Source organism: Heliangelus exortis, chromosome 1, assembly GCF_036169615.1.
Source record: "Heliangelus exortis chromosome 1, bHelExo1.hap1, whole genome shotgun sequence".
Lineage (NCBI taxonomy): Eukaryota > Metazoa > Chordata > Aves > Apodiformes > Trochilidae > Heliangelus > Heliangelus exortis.
This window is the reverse complement of record NC_092422.1, coordinates 116,390,142-116,406,713: the sequence shown is the minus strand read 5'-3', so window position 1 is coordinate 116,406,713 and position 16,572 is coordinate 116,390,142.

The following is a 16,572-nucleotide window of genomic DNA, read 5'->3' as shown; positions in this document are numbered from 1 at the left end:
CTCAAACCACCATATTAGCCTTTTAAAAATATAGAAGGCTCCTCCCTGGCTATGTACACAGCTAGCTGGCACCACCATCCATCTCAGCTATGTTGTCCTGTGTTATATTTTCAGAACAACTTGATAGGTGGATTCATGGCTGCCTTTTTCTTGCCAGTTCTTCCTCAGCTTTAAGGGGTGGGGGAGTAATTAAAAAAAAAAATCATATATGAGGCTTTCAAGTGTTGTGAAGATGGCTAAAAAAAAAATCAGGATTTAAAAATTATTATTACTGGTTTTTTTTTAAGAAATCTGTGGGGGTTTTGGTTGCTGCTTAGCTTGAGAAATGTGAGGCTTGTAGGCTCATTTTTCACACTTTCCCCCACACACACCCCAGGCGTGGAAAGATACTTTATTATTTTTAAATGGAAATGTGATGTTTTTCATAATTACATGGCTCCAAGCTCTGCGGCTTTACTGGAGTAACTACTCTGAGTGCTTGAAAGTGCTGCCCAGTGCAGCCCACCTGCACAGAAACCTTCTCATTTCCACATTTAAGGTGAAGGGCAAGGTCTTCTCTTGAGGGCTTTGAAAAGTAGTATTTAATATGAAACAACATAAGTAATTTACAAATCATTGTTTATCCAGGGTTGATGAACAAAACACTACAAACTGAAAACGATCAAAAAAAATAAATTAGCACTATTGTGAGGGCAACTACCCAGATTTAAAATTTTACCTGTAGGTAACATAGACATAACCCCGGCAGGATGTCGGAGAAGGTTTGGGCACAGGCTGAGGGGGAAGGCAGCAAACAGCACGAGTAGTGCTGGAGCCAGGAAGAGGGAAAAAATCATAGGCGCGATTTTCCCTCTCCCACTGCCTCTGCAGAACTGCAGCAAAGCAGCGTTTCAGTCAGAAACCTCCAGTCCAAGCTGATGTTTCTCAGAGTGGAAATTCAGCCCCCGCCCGAAGGACTGAGAAGGATTATTTTAACCTCTCTCAGAGCCAAGTCTCCAGCCGCGCTGCAACAGGCAGCACTCTGACCCGGTGCTGTTCCCGCTGCGGCAGCGCTCCAGCCCCTGCTCCTGGTCCCACCCAGCCCACGGCCGTGCGGGTTTGGCTATAGCGATGCTCTGGACAAGGACGGATCGGAGATGGCCTTTTGCACTTTGCGTACCCCCGCTCCCGCCAGAATGACTCAGCCTCAGCCTGGCTTGCCGACGCCTGTTGTTCTTCGGAAAACCAGGGTGACATGAGTCATTTGGTCACACCAGCGTGAGGCCAGGAGCATTGGGCTCCCCGCAGCCGGCTCAGATGGGCAGGCTGTCCTCTCACCCTGCCCCCTGGCCGTCCTCATCCTCCGGTGCCTGCAGCTGGAAGCACCAGGCTGTGATGACGGGGAGATGTCTGCTCCCTGGGACAGGAGATGGGTGTTCCGGGGGGACTGCCAGCATGCTCCCCAGAGGTACTTGCCTCCCCACCAGCAGCCAGCAGCAGCCGGGAAGTGTGCTTTGTACTGCAGCTCCTTCCAGCATGGGGCACAAACAGGGAACAAGTGCCCCCCAACACCGTATTTCCCACACCCCATCACCTTGCTCACCGGGCAGGGTTGGCAGCTGTGCTGCAAGGGGGTGTGGAAGAAGCGACCCGGGGGTTCCTGCAGGTTTTGGGGATAATGTCAGGGAGAGGGATTTCTGAGGGGGCAGGCTGCAGGGAGGCAGCTGTTCCCAGGGCTGAGCCACACCAACAGCCTGCTGCTCCTTCTGCCCTGGACACCCGTTCCGGGGAGCACTGCCTTCAAAAGTCACGTTTCCTGGGGTTGGGCTGGCTTGCTGACACAGGGCATGCCCTTGCTCAGCAATTAATTAGGATGCAAGCAGCATTTGCATGTTAACCATTCTGCTTAAGTAACACCATGTGTGGAGGAAGAGCGAGTGCTTTTCCCCTACTCTGAAATAGCTCCATTTATAGACAAGCTCTCTGAAACAAGCCGGGCTTAAAGCAGATGCCAAGCTACTGCCTACAGTTTCCACAGAACATCACTCTGACTTTGTTGGACTGCTACGTGGGATCAGAGGAGCCCCAATATAGCCCGGACAGCAGAACCACCGTGTGAAGGGCTACAGAGATTAGGTCCCTAAATCAGCCGCCCTTACTCATGGACTTCCCTGCAGGCTGGATCAGCACCAGCGGCCTCCATGAACTGGTATCTGGGTGAGTGGGAAGGAATTTGGACCCAGTGGATGTGAAGGAGGCACACGCCGCCACCGCAGCGCTGGCAAGCCGAGAGCCTGGTGTTGGGACTAGCGGCTACATCCAAAGTGCCTGGCTACATCTGGGCCCTCTCGCTGGATAAGGACACCCCGGGCTGAAGCTCTCATCAAGGCAGAGCCTGCACCGCGGTCTGGGGAAAGAAGGAGGGGCGATGAGAGGCGACTAGTGCCCTCCTCCTCCCCTCAAGCTCATCTGCGGGTTTAAAAGCTCTTCCGGAGAGAAAGAAGAGGAGGGAGCTGTGTAGCAGGCTGCTGAGAAATATTTAAATATTTCCGTTTCCAGCATAACTTGAGTCATTTGGAGTGGAAAGTTTCCATTGCCCAATAAATCTAGCACACTCTTTTAAAGGGGAAAAAAAAAAAAAAAAAAAAAAAAAAAAAAAAAAAAAAGACAACTTTTGGTGTTGGCTTGAGGAACAACAGTGCCGTGGAGGCATTGACACGCACCACCCACCAGCAGGTACATGATGTTCTTTGGCCCGAACAGGCACAGGGCAATGGGGCGCGTTTGCAGCCCGGGGGGAGCCTGCTCGCTCGTGCTGACAGGGCTAGCGCAGAGGAAAATTTAAGCTTGGATCAGAGCGGGTGGGGGTAAAAATACCCCTGCATCTTTGGGTGAAAATTAAAACGCACGAGAAGCTCTTCAGGTGTTTTGGCGAGCTGCTCAAGCCTGAGGCAATGGTCTGCATTACCTGTCTGTGAGGGCAAACTCAGGCCAGGAGTGCAGACACAGGCAGCTACGGCATCTGCTCTAGAAGGGCAGGTTTTTGGACAACCCAGGGACTGCTTAATGCACAGTTAGCGGGCCAAGACATAGGATCAGGTCTACCTGCCCCGGAGCCTCCTACTCCCCACCAGGCACGCTTTTTAGAGGACTGATCATCACGCGATCATCAGATTTGGGGGAACAGAAGCAGGTTATTGGAGTGGACGGGAAGGTGGGATGGAGAAGGAGGTCTGGGCTGTTAATTTCAAGCAGACCTAGGCAATGCTGGTGGCTCCTGGATAGAGGAGCCGGGGGCGAAGATGTCGCCGACAACCGAAGGCAGGTGCCCGAGGCCAGCCCCAGCCCGGCGGCGGGAAGGGACAGCGGGGCTGCAGTGCTCCCCAGTGGCCGCTGCTTTCCCCGCAGTCCGAAGCCTCGGGGTGACCTGTTCAGGCAGGTGTTTTAGGGGGAAGGGGTTCCCCTCTGTATCCCTTGGAGCGTCCTCCCCGCTGGCAGAGACCCCAGCGCTGCCCCCGCAGCCCCTCCCGGCGCCTTGCTGCGCGCCACCGGCACCTCTGCCAGGAAAACCTTTTCTGTATTAACAGTGCCAGAAAGCTTCTTTGAACGTGATCCTGTTTTCCTCGCCGTCCCAGCCTCCCTCCAGCAACACGGCGAGGCTCTGCAGTCAAAGGAAGAGCTTGCACCAGCACCACAGGAGCAAGGTTTGGGGAGTAAGGGGCTGCCCGCAGCAGATTAAGGCATTCTGTGTGTGCCTGAAAGTCAGTGAACGGAGCAAGTCCCTTGGCAGCACTTTCTTCCCCAAAGAGACATAGGGAATGAGGGAGAACAAAACTGAAGCAACTCAGAGCCCTAACAGCTTTTTCTCCCCAGCACCAATGGCTCTCTCCAGCATGGGGAAGAATTGTGAGGGTTGCCTGCAGCACTCTAAAGGGCATGAGTGAGCACATACATGGGCTGTAGGGAATCAGATGGATGGCCTACCTGCCCCCTTCCCAGCTCCTAGGAGCTACTCCTACAGCAGACCCTACAAGCTTAGGGAGCAAAGGAGGAGAAAAGCAGGGAGGACTTTTCCTGGAAGGGTATGGGAAGAGCTCAGACTTCAGGAACTGCACACCCCCTGCCACCCTGAGGGACACCAGAACAATCCCATGCCCTGGATGGGGGAAAAATAAATACAGGGAGGAAAAATAAATCCCACATACCTGGGGATACAGCTGCTGTGCAGAAACTATTCTTAAATATAACAAAAGTGCCCCAGTGTTTTTGTGGGGCTGAGATATAAGGCAGCCCACTGCGGGGCTCTTACCCAAGACATTTGGAGCAAGTAGTAAAGCAGGGTTGCCTCCTTGCAGCGGATGAACAGGACAGCATCCCTCCACACACTGACTGTGTTTCTGGGCAGATAACAGCAGTGGTCCAGATACTCCACCCAGAAGCTTCCTGCCCAGGCTAGAGAAATAGAATTACTGCAAATACTGCTGTTTCTGGTCAGCCTGAGAAACACCACCTTTCCAGTCACTGCCGTGTTGCAGGCCTGACATTTAAGCAGCAGCCAGGGCAACAGTATAAATAATGCTTTCCTCATGACAATCTTGCGTTTACAGCCAGAATCTATTGAAACTAATAAAAGCTATTTGCATCCAAGGCACAAGAAACATTGCAGGCAGAGGACTGCAGTTTAACAAGAGACAGCTCTGTAATCACTGAGAAGGATTTAAACAAACAAACCAACAGAAAGGAAAACATACCAAGATCAAATAACAACAGAGGGAAAAACAACACAGCATCACTAACAGCAGCAGCTTGTCTGCATACACAAGCAGCCCTACTGTCACAGATGACTTTCTGAGCTCAGCACATGCTGAGGAGTCAGGCCAAGAGGGTTGGGAGAGCTGGGTCCAGGTCTGCCTCTCCCACCTGCTTCTGCATCACTTTGGACTAGCTATTGGCCATCCTTAGTCTCATACAACATCACAAGGGAGAAGAAGCCTAGAATATTCAACACCCCAATCACACCTCTCTCCCTGTTCCAAAAACAATGCACAGTGCTACCTATGCCAAATGGCTGTGCATGAAAGGAGAAACTACAGCTCCCCCACCTTAGAAGTCCTACTAAACCCATTTCAAGCCTTAACTTCTTTTGCAGGCTCTTGGAGGTAGGCTGATGCTCACCAGGTGTTCATGTTTTGCCCAGGCCAGGGAGAAGAGAGGCTGTGAGGATACTTTTGGGGATGTTGTCGTGACAAATTGAAGGGAAAAGGAAGGAAGAACAAGAGGGAGATCAGGTGATTTAAGGATCATTTGCTTTCAAATTGCTACCAGGTGCTTTAAATCACAAGTGTTTCAAGTGAGACTCCAGCATCTGCATTTCATTTGACCTGTTTTTGGTGGGTTTTTTTTGGTTTTTTTAAATAGGGTTTCTCCAGCTTCTAATAGCAAAGCACTGAAAAAAAAAATCAATAAAAGCTAAGTTGGAATTTCAGCCTTTGATAGAGTGATATTCAGACTATTTATCATGTATGTAGGTAAGAACCATTACATTCTCATGTAACTCTGTTGTTATATTACAAGACCCTTGCTGGGCTCACATTAGTGTTTTCGTCTATTAAGCCCCAGAATTTGGTGCACATTGTATTTTTGCTTTCTTATTAGTCACAGTCTCTGTGAACCAAGAAAGGGACACACCTCTTCACAACTCGGAGGTTTGTGGAAAATTTCAGTGTAGGCTTAGCACAGTGAGTTTGAGGGTGCCCAATCAGCCTCTCAAAGATTTATGTCTGTGGTGCCTGTGACACAGGGTAAAACAGAAATGTGCATTAGGTCTTTCCCAGACTTGCTTTAGGCTATGTTTTAACTATTGAGAACTGCCAAATTATTTTTGGGTTTTTTTGAGATATCTCCTTTTCAGAAATACACACCCGGACACCATTGCACTTCTGTTTGCTAACCACATGTTATGCAGAGCTCAGTGAGAAGACACTGGTCTTGGATGCTAGCATGTTTTTCATAAATTACATATATTTTGGATGTAAACAGTGGCTGTTTGTTGAAGCATTGTTTTCTGTTTTCTTGTTTTCATTGTAGGCAGAAGGTTTAAAGAGATTCAATCTGAGAATACCACAAGTGGCCTTTGCTGTGGTTTCCTAAGTAAAAAGAGGAGTTTAACAGGGATTCAGTGGGGATGTGGTCCTCACTTCGCAAGGAAAAACTCTGCTCTCATTAAACCCTAGCAAATGAGGGCAGCCATTTGCTACAGCTTCTGTGTGCTGCAGTCACATTAATGGCTTTGTCCAGGCTTCCTGATGAGATTGCTGCCACCTCCACATCCCAACCTCCTTCCCATCCTGACCCCCTTCTCATTGCAGCCTCCGGCAGTACAGCCATGCTGTTGCATGCAGAGTAGGAACATAAGGGATCATTTCAGGTTTTTCCCCTTGGTTTTGAGTCTTTTAAACAACTCATGAAGTACTTAATTTGCTAGAAGGTTGGTACTCATATTTTTACTTGTTGCTGTCCCCTTTTCACAGGCTCCAAATCTGCACGTGTCACGGGGTTTGACTTTACTGCCTGCGATGTCTTGTTGCTGTGCCTCAGATTCCCTTTTCTCAGGGAAAAATACCTGGTGGAACCTAACTGAAGCCATTTTCAAGTATGTTCTTTTGTTGCAGTGGCTCCAAGAGACTAATAAAGACTAAGGCTTCTCTGCTTGAGGGGCTTTAGCAAAGTGCTGCCTTTAAGAGCCTTTAATATAAGAACTGAGAGAGCCTGGGCATAGGCTACCTTCTCTGGCAAAGTCACCAGGGCAATGGTGGGACAAGATTTGATGGGGTCAGTCTCCTCCTTGTGCTTTGCAATGTGCTTTACAGGGGCAGCCATCTTCAGTTCCAGGTGGGTGCACAGCCAGAGAGAGCTTGGGCTCTGCCCCTGCACCTATAGAAGGTGCTGGAGGAAAATACAGCCTAGGTCTGGCTGGATTGGTACATATACTATATGGCATATGATTATCATTACTTGTTAAGATCTTCAGCCTTTCCTGAGAGCAACCTTTTTCATCATCAGGGGTGCTTTTGGGAGTGTGTGGTGCCACAGAGGGAGGAGCTCCTGAAAGCACATAGCTGCTTTCACCCCAGTGCATCACAGGCTCAGACCAGCTTGGCATTCAAGGTAGGCTCAGCCAGACAGAGCAGGGTTTCTGCCCCTGCTCTGCTCCCACCATTGCTCTGGGCTGAGCAAAAAAGTCTTCAAGTGCTGCTGAAGAGCTCTGCCTCCAGAGCAACCTCCTCAGCTCCTCATGGGCCAGGAGCTTGCCCAAAGTCAACACACTGTGTGGAGGTCCTGGGGCCAGCCCAGGACACCAGCTGGCCTGGGGGGAGCATTAAGCATCCTCCCATCCTGCTGCAAGGTTAAAGAGTGTCACAGCTAGATTTATGCTTTCCCATTGTGCAAGTGCCCTTTCTCAGTTTCTGTCAGGCACCAGGAGGGGAAGACAGTCTGTTGCCCTCTTTTTTTTTTGGTTGTTAATGTTGCATGCGAGTTCCCCAAAGCCATACAACGAACATCTGGCACTGCCATCCCCTGCACACTGGCACTTCATCATCCCAAAGCAGGGGAGGTAGTTAGTGATCTGCACGGCTGTAGCACTCACATGAAGAGGAGTTTGTGTTTCTCATCCATCTGCTCCCCCCCGAGGGCCTCTTGTCATCACCCCAGGAGTTGTCTTGGGTAGCTGCAAAGGCTCTGGCAGATTTCCAGCTGCTTAAATCAGGATTTCCATCCTTACCCTGAGGTTTCGCAAGGGGGTTGCATTGTGTTTAGTTTCAGGAAGCACAATGAAACTGAAGATTTTTCTGTGCCAGGCTCTTGCCCTAAAGTACTTAGTCTCTTGGGAATAGAGAGCAGACAAAGGAGAAGGAAGAGTGTACAACATCTGAGCAAAAGATCAAGCTGATGAAAGAATATATTATTCATTAAACGTATTTCCAGGACAAATAAGAGTGGGAGTGTGGGAACAGAGCTTAAAATGTTCCTAGGTACAGTTTTAAAAAAATTACATACCCATTTTTGTCTCCACTTTTTTGCCAGCTGTTTACATCATTTGGAAAAGGTCTCAGCCTAGCCACCCTTTTTAAATGGGGTGGGTATATGTATACATTCCTACTGTTTTCACTGGTGAAAACGGGATGTTCTTGTGATTATATTAGTGCATGCACCACCTCTGAACCTGGAGCTTCACCAAGCCAAAGCAGTTCTCTCTACAGATTTTGCCCCCTCATTGGCTTTCACTCTCCACTGCCTAAGGGGAAAAAATACATGACAGAGATTCCTGAGCTGCACTATGGCATCTAACACTAAAAAAAAAATACCTGCCCATTTCAATGCCCATGGAGAGAGCTGCAGAGAGCTGAGATCATGTCTGAAGGTGGTGGTCTCTCCATGAGGCCTGTTTGATAATGAGCTCAGGACAAGTCCCGGAGCGGCTTTGACCCATGGTCACATTTCCCTCTGGCGGCAGAGATGCCAGGATTTTATCTGCTCACCCATCCTGCCAACTCTTCCCTTATTGCTGCTTTTAACACTAGTCAAATCTGTCTAGAGGAGCTCACAGAAGACCTTCTAGCTGTATATTCACACTGCAGGGCTTCTTCTGACTTTTGGAGGGTGCCTTCTGTTCCCTCTTACTGGAGAACTTGTGAGTTGCTGTACTAACTGTGCTGGAGTGGGGAGGAGCTGGGGAACAGAAGTTTAGCTCAAGGGCCTGGGCCTCCAGCACAGAGATAATAAGAATTAAGTGGTTAGTGCCATGGCATGCCCCTCACAGAAGTACCTCATTTTGGCACACATACAGCTTTGGCTTCTGGCTTCATTTACAACCTATGGGGGGCTGGTAGGGTAGCTGGGTAGCTGCAGAGCTGCCCTGTATTTCAAAGTGAGTGCTAAACCCCCCCCTGCTCAAAACTGAGTAAGGAGCTACTGAAACAGATCTTCCTCAGCTCGAGCCTCTGCAATCACTCTCTCCCCCCCTCACCAGCCCAAGTAGAGGCAATGCTGCGCTGTCACACAAAATTAAGTTTTCACTTTATTTCCCAGTCTAATCTCTCCCTTCACAATATTATCCTGAGGTTTAATCTGGTTATGATCCTTCATATCACACGATAATAAATTGCCCCAGTTTAAGGATTGGTGTCTTGGTTATCAAACAAAAGGTGGAGGAGATGCTGCAAACAAAGTCACTGCTTGCTCAGTCCAATCCCTGGGACATGGTGCTCAGTCTGCAAGAAAATGCAGCTGAGGCAGTGCCTCTTACAGAAGTGAAGAAAATCTGCTTTTCTGCAAGGGTTTTAATGGAACTAGGCATCACCAGGCAGGGTGGTAGATGCTGAGTGACCAGGAGCCGCAAGATGTGAACACAACATTTGCTGGCCATGGGTGTCTGAACGCAAAATACAGAAAACATGGTTTGTCTTTGTTCAGATGTTATTAGATCTGATCTAAACATAACAGCCTAGGACGTATCACACGGTGAATCAAGATGATTGTTTGTTAATCCAGTGGCAATCAGACGCTTTTTTTTCTTCCTGCTTAGATAAGACCCACCCTTCCCCCTTCAGAACTGCAGCCATAATGTAATTCTCTCTCAGTGGCTAATGGCATTCATAAATTACACTCAAGACCTATTGTTCATTTAATCCTTTTTGCTGCTATTAGCTCTGGTCACTGATCTGTTGCCTCTCCAGTCTATGGTATTTTAATGACAGAGCTAGAAAACAGGCAAACTCCTCAGTTTAGTGGTAAAAAGACAGATTTGTGTTACAGGGAGTGACAGTATCTACCACTGACTTGAGGGGAAGAAGTAGGGGGAAACACAGCCCGGAGCCAGCTGTCGACTGAGGAGGGCAGCAAGGAACACATTGAAACAGACTCATTGATTCTGGCCTGACCTCAGGTCTCACAGAGATGATGGATCTGTTGGCTCACAGCCTTGGGAATTCGGTTCACTTCTAAGACAACTGCACCATGGCCAGCCCTTCAACCAGCCTAACCTGGTTTGCCAAAGGAAAACATTGATGGTAGTGGCTTCTCCTTTGAAGTTGCAGTTATTTTTTTAAGGCAACTTAACCTTTGGGTGTGCTTTCCCCCAGCACAAGGGATATGCTGCATGGATTAGTACTATTTATGTGATGTGCCATTGCAGGAGATAATGATGAGACCCCATCTGGAATACGTCAGACCACCCTGGTTATCCATGCTGAGATTAATTACACTTGGAAAAGGTGCAGAGAAGGACTGGAACAGAGGTTTTATCAAAGAAAAAGAGACTGTAAGAGTTTGGCATATCTAGTCACGCTCAGCTAAAGCCAAAGGAACCTATGATTACCCTTGTGATGGTTGCACAGACAGCAGACCCTACAGAGGGAGAGCAGCAGCTTGATCTGTATTGGTCCAAACACTGGCTGTGAGCACAGTGAGGCTGAAAGTTCAAAGAAGGCTCCTAATGCTCTCTGTGGGTCCAAAACAGTCTGCTTGCCTGAGAAGCCAGGGGCAAAGTATCTTACTATCTTTGAAACAGCTATTATCTCACTTTGGGGAAAGAACCAGAAAGAACAGTGGGTAAATTTGATGGTTGATTGATCCCTCCCAGCCCTGTCTCCTCACTGTTCTTAAAAGGGGATCACAAGAATGCACCACTTGACATTCATTTCCTTAAAAATTCTTTTTAGCGGAATTTTTTTTTTTTTATTTCCCCCGAGCTGCATTTTCTTTTTTGTTCATTATTAGCATTGAGACAGGCTTCCATAAACTCTCTTAAATTAATAAAACTCCTTCCTTGGAAACAGCTACCTGGCCCCCTTCAGTTGCATGCAACTTTGCCCTCCAGGTCTCCCAGCTGTGTCACTGACACTACTGGCACCAGAAGGGGCTACGTCCTGGTGTAGTATGTTATGTAGCAGATGGGTCTGAGGCTGCCTGCAACAACAAGTAGTTCCTATCTCCTGCAAGACAACAGCAAAATGCAACAGGCCAGATGCAACTGAGCCATGACTTGGGATCAGGCTCTGGACCTCCCTGCATGTCAAGTGGTGCCCTGCCAGGCTGAAGGAGACTGCATGCATAGCTCTGTGATGCTGTTGGCCTGTATAGCTGCCTGATTCCAAGAATGGCTTCTCTAAAAAAGAAAACAAGAAGGTGTGTAGATTTTTAATCAAGAAAACTCTGAGCTGCACAAGCTGTAGTTGTGCAGCTGGTAATAACCACCACCCATGGGAGCCTGAGAAGATGCCATTCTTTTTTTCTAATTACTACAAAGCCTTTCAATCTGATTAATTCTTTCCTTGATGCATTTCCTTGTAATTTCTATTTGTGAGGATGTTAAGGGTAAATTAGAGAATCTTTCCTGTGGAAAATACACTCTGCACTCTCCACAGGCCTGGCCTCTGGTAGCATCTGTGCATTCCTTACCAGCCATCCACCAGGAGATGCTTTCAAAGCCAGGCTTTGATCCTGTCCTTTTTATCAGAACAAAGGCATTGCTTGGAGCAGAACTGACAAATACTTGTGTCATGGCAAAAGTGTTCTCCATTTCTTTGTGCTGCAACAGCTTGGGTCAGAACAGGCTAAAATATATTTGCTACCTGGAGCTGTTTGGTTCCCATTGACACTCAACATATTCTCCTCCTGCCAGAGAAGTCAGACCTCAAAGAGATCAAGCATCCCAGGCACCACCTATAATGATGGCAAAAGGTGGCAAAGGGTAAGTGGGACCTTGTGCCATGTTTTGAGCATTGGTACTGTGTCACTCACTGTCTGGTGAGGAACAGTTTTTTGAATTGGAAACTAAACTATACAGCTTTAATGGAAACAGTAATGATAAAAAGGAAAAATTATTAAATATATAAAAATATACAGGAAAATGACACCATGTTCCTCTCCCCTTTCCCCCAATAACTCTCATGTCACCACCGAGGCTGCAGGGCAGCTCTGGGAAAGTCCAGGCTGGACTCCTCGAGTCAGCAGCAGCCGGGAGCTGGAGGCAGGAACACACAGATAAGGGCTGGCACGGATCAGGACCACAGGCAGACGAACGGACGGGATCCTCCCAGGATGCTGAAGCAAACAGGGACAGACAAAGGGAAAAGGCTGAAGGTGTTTGACCCTCATGATCCCTGAAATTAATACCAAGTATGATATGTATGGGATGGAATACTCTGTTTGGCCAATTTTGGTCATTTATCTTGTCTGCTCCTCCCTAAAGGAGGTCACAGGTGTGACCTCTTTACTCCTTTTTCTCTTTCCAGAGCCCAAGATGTTCCTCAGAACTGAGCAGTGTCCTTGGTTCTGCATAGAATTCTCCAGCAGTAACTGGACAACAAGCATCATCAGTCCTAGAAGCAGACACTGACTGACCAACTTGTTATTTTCAGCAAGTACAGCTACTTCTAAAAGACTTAGCTGAAACTGGATTAGCAAAATTACAAGACAGAAAATTAGCTCTATCGTGGTCCAAAGCAGGACATAAAGTAAGGGCCTTTGGTGAAAGTCCTGGGAGGTGCAAAGGGAAGGGGAGGAAATAAAAATAAAAACTATGTTTTATTGCTGTTTTAGAACAGCAGTCCTAGTATTGGTAAAGACAGAAATATTTAGTGTGAAGGCAGAGTTAGCCTGTTGTCTTAATCTATCACTGCCCGTGCTTCAGTTTTGCTCAGAGAGGCCAGCCTGCTCCTGCTGGGAACATAGTTTTCAAAGCACTTTAACTTCACGGCTGGGCATCACTCCAAACTAAAGATAGAGCATTAGGAGGGGGTAGATGGTCTGTAATACCCCCTGTGTACACCTGGGTCCTGTGACCTAACAGAGAGATGCTGTGCACTCAGGAATGACCATTCCCAGCAGTGCCAAAGGGATGGCATCATAAAGCCTGTTCAGATAAAATCTATCTTGGCAGGGGGAAGGGTGCAGGAGGAGACAAAGAGGGAGACAGAGGGGCCTGGGAGGGAGGCACAGGTGGAAGTCACGGCCAATGTTGCCTTCTCAGAGGGCTCATGGCCCAGCCCCATGGAGGGGGGATGGATGGAACAAGGGGGTGTCTATTCCCGCAAGTCCTCTCCTTCCCAGAACCCTGCCTGCACTTTGCCTGTTGGGTGCTCTCCCCACCCAGAGGCTGTTGGGAATTACTGTAAGCCCATCTTTTGCTGCAGAAAGCAATAAATACATAATCTGGCTCTTGGAGTGGTTCCCAGAGTTTAAAGACTTTTTACCTGAGTCTTGCTATTTATTAGATAGCTCTCCCATGGTCTCTTTCTTACTCTCCTTTTTGGCAAAAGAACTTAGCATCAGATTAATAGTGTTTTTTTGTCTCAGTTCAGTGATAACTGAAGATGCTGATTTTAAAAGAAAACGAGATCCTGCATTGGTGTTTGTGTTTGAGATGTTGCCCCCTAGTGACCTAAAAGCAGACAGTGTAAAAGAACTAAAACATCACGGGGTTTGTAAACTTTTACACAGTCACAGAGCAACACATTTCAAATTGAAGTTTCAGACAGATGGAGGTGTCTGTAAGTGAGGGTTGAGAATGCCCCACAGCTGTAAGGAGACCCTTAGCATCCACCATGAGCCAGCTCAGTGTCCCTTGTCCCAGCAGCTCCAGTACCTGACACAACAGTGAGGATAACAACACATCTCTCCTGCCCAGACAGCAGCTCCAAACAAGGTACCTTGAACAACCTAACTTTCAAATACTTTGGAAAACACCCTCAGTTAGTTAGCACAGAGCCTGAGTGCCATCACCTAGTGCAAAGGCAATGGTGGCCAAGAGTTCAGGTGTAAGTTACCTGAAATTCTCTCATAGTTGCTGTTTCATAGCTCCTGAATAGAGGATTTCTGTAAATACTCATTGTGCCCCATGTCTCATAAAGAAAAAAAAAGAGAAAACATTTGAAGTTCTCCTTCTTTTGCTTATGTGAATTTGGGGATTTCTGTTGTTCCTGAGTGCTGTGCTCCACAAGCATGCAAGATGGGTATTGTTTGCCCCTTCTTGTTTTAAAGACAATGATTCAGTTAAGGAGAGAACTCAAAACTGAGTGAGAAGCAAAACAGCACAGCCAGCCATAAAGAAACTGTGGGAGTCAAGAACTCTCTTTTTCTTTCCCTGCTGGTGCCTTTGGGAGTCAGCAAATGCTCATGAAAGCAATTAAAAAGAGAGGGAGACCAAACAGTGATAACATTCTTTCCAGAAGAACAAAGATAGAGCTTTTGGTTAAATTCAACATACTTCAAAGAAAGTCTGTCAAGACGCTTACTTTTTTTTTTTTTTTTTTTTTTTTTTTTTTTTTTTTTTTTTTTTGGGAGTAATAGAAAATATGAAACCTAAACTTATTCTGTAGCCAAAACACAATCTCATATCCTTTTCTGGAGGAAAACCTTGGGATAAGTATATGATTTTGCCATCAGGCATCAGGCTGGATGTTTAAGTGCGAGCTATTTGCAAAAAGTCCATTACGATAAGAAATGCAACAAGTAAATTAAAGGCTTTCTATCAGGTATCATCTACAAAACTCTCTCACAACCACAAAATAAAAACCTCATAAAAAAGTTCCCCACACCCAACCAGACCTACACTGGATGGACACAAGCTGGTGTGTAGTATACCCCCAACCTGTCTCTGGGGAGGAATAATTTCTTGTATTCAACTGCTTCAATGAACATATTAGTTCCTCCTTCAGAGCCCTTTTCCTCACCCTTTGCTAGAGGCCAGCCGTGTCATTTCTTGCTGTCCTAGGGAAAAAGATGGGGATCATTCTGTGCCTTTGTGGTCAGTGGTAATGTAGCTTCCAGGGCAGATCTTTAGTTTTAGATGGTCACGATGATAGTTCCTGCAGCAGCATATTCTATGTCATGCATTTGCCTGTGTATCAACAGGAAAAGAGAGAAAAAGAAAAAAAAAAAAAAAATTAGACTTGGCTCAAAGCAGGGGTCCATCTTTATCTGCCTACTTACTGGCATTGCTGATTCATTCCTGGCTGAGAGAGGCCACTGCCCTGGAAGAACAGCAGCACCTTCCACCTTGTGCCTTTGCAGCACACTGTGCCTGCCCATGGTTTCCCTTCACAGCAGGATGTGAACCTTGGCAACTGAGGATTCTGGTACACAGCTGCAGCTCAGTTAAGCTATCACCACTTAAATGCTTTTCCCCCTGGCTAAGAAGGGAGATAGATAAATTCCTCACAGCCATAACTAAATCTCAGATGGATCATGTTACATAAGGGCCCTAAAATATCAAACTGGGGATTAAGAGCCCTGAATGTTTTTCACTGTCTTTTCAAACTGTTTTTGCCCTCCTCCAGTTTTAGAAGTCAGCCCTTCAACCACAAGACAAAACCAAGATGAAACAGGAGACATTACTTCACAGTCACAGCAGCCTGACTCTGCTGAGCTGATTGTCATCTCTTTGCTCTTTACTGAAACAGTTCTTCTTGATGGAAACAGAAAAGCCACACTTTTACAGGGGGGGTATCATCACAAAGCTGCCATTTGTGCCCCATTTAGAATCAAAGGTTTAGCAAGAGAAGGTACCCGTCAAAACAGTTCCACACAATGCAGTTATCTATATGGAAAGGTGACTTAGAAGGTATTCCCAGGTTTTTAGAAAAAAGGGCGTGGGTTTTAGGGTAGGATCAGGTCTGCACACAGTGGGATCTGATGCAGGAGGCTAGTGAAGGAACGACTACTCAGTTTCAATCTCATGTCTATACTGCTAAAGAATTACCTGTAGAAGAAAGCCTCCTCCTTTATTTGGGTGAAGGATAAGGAAGGAAATAAAATAGAACAGACTATTTCAGCTGCAAGGAGCCTACAATGATCATCTAGTCCAACTTTCTGAACACTTCAGTGGTGACCAAGTATGCAGCATGTTGTTAAGGGCATTGTCCAAATACCTCTTAAACACTGAGAGGCTTGGGGAATTGACTACTTCTCTAGGAAACCTGTTCCATGGCTTGGGCACTGTCTTGGTTGCAGAAATATTTCCTTATGTCCAGGCTAAACTTACCCAGGTGCAGCTTTGAACCATTCCCATGTGTCTTATCACTGGATCCCAGGGAGAAGAGATTACCTCCCTTTCCACTTCTCCCCAGGAAGCTGTAGAGGTCACCCCTCAGTCTCCTCTTCTCCAAACCAGACAAGCTCAAAGTTCTCAGATGTTTCTTAGAGCACATTCTTTCCAGCCCTTACACTAGATTTGTTGTGCTCCTTTGGACATATTCAAGGACCTTCACATACTTTGTAAACTGCACACAGCACTTGAGATGAGACCACACTAATACTGAATACAGGTGGGTAATCACCTCTTCTGACCAGCTGTGTTTGATGCACCTCAAGATGGGATTTGCCCTCTTGGCTGCTGGGACACACTGCTGGCTCATATTGACCCAGCTGCCAACTAGCACTCCCAGATACCTTTCTGCAGTGTGGTCACTTCAGCTGCAGAATCTGGCATTTTGACTTGTTAAATTTCGTCCTATTCATCATGGCTCAATGCTCCAATCTTTCTGGTTTCCTCTGCAAGGCTTCTTGTCCCTCAAGAGAGTCAACAGCACC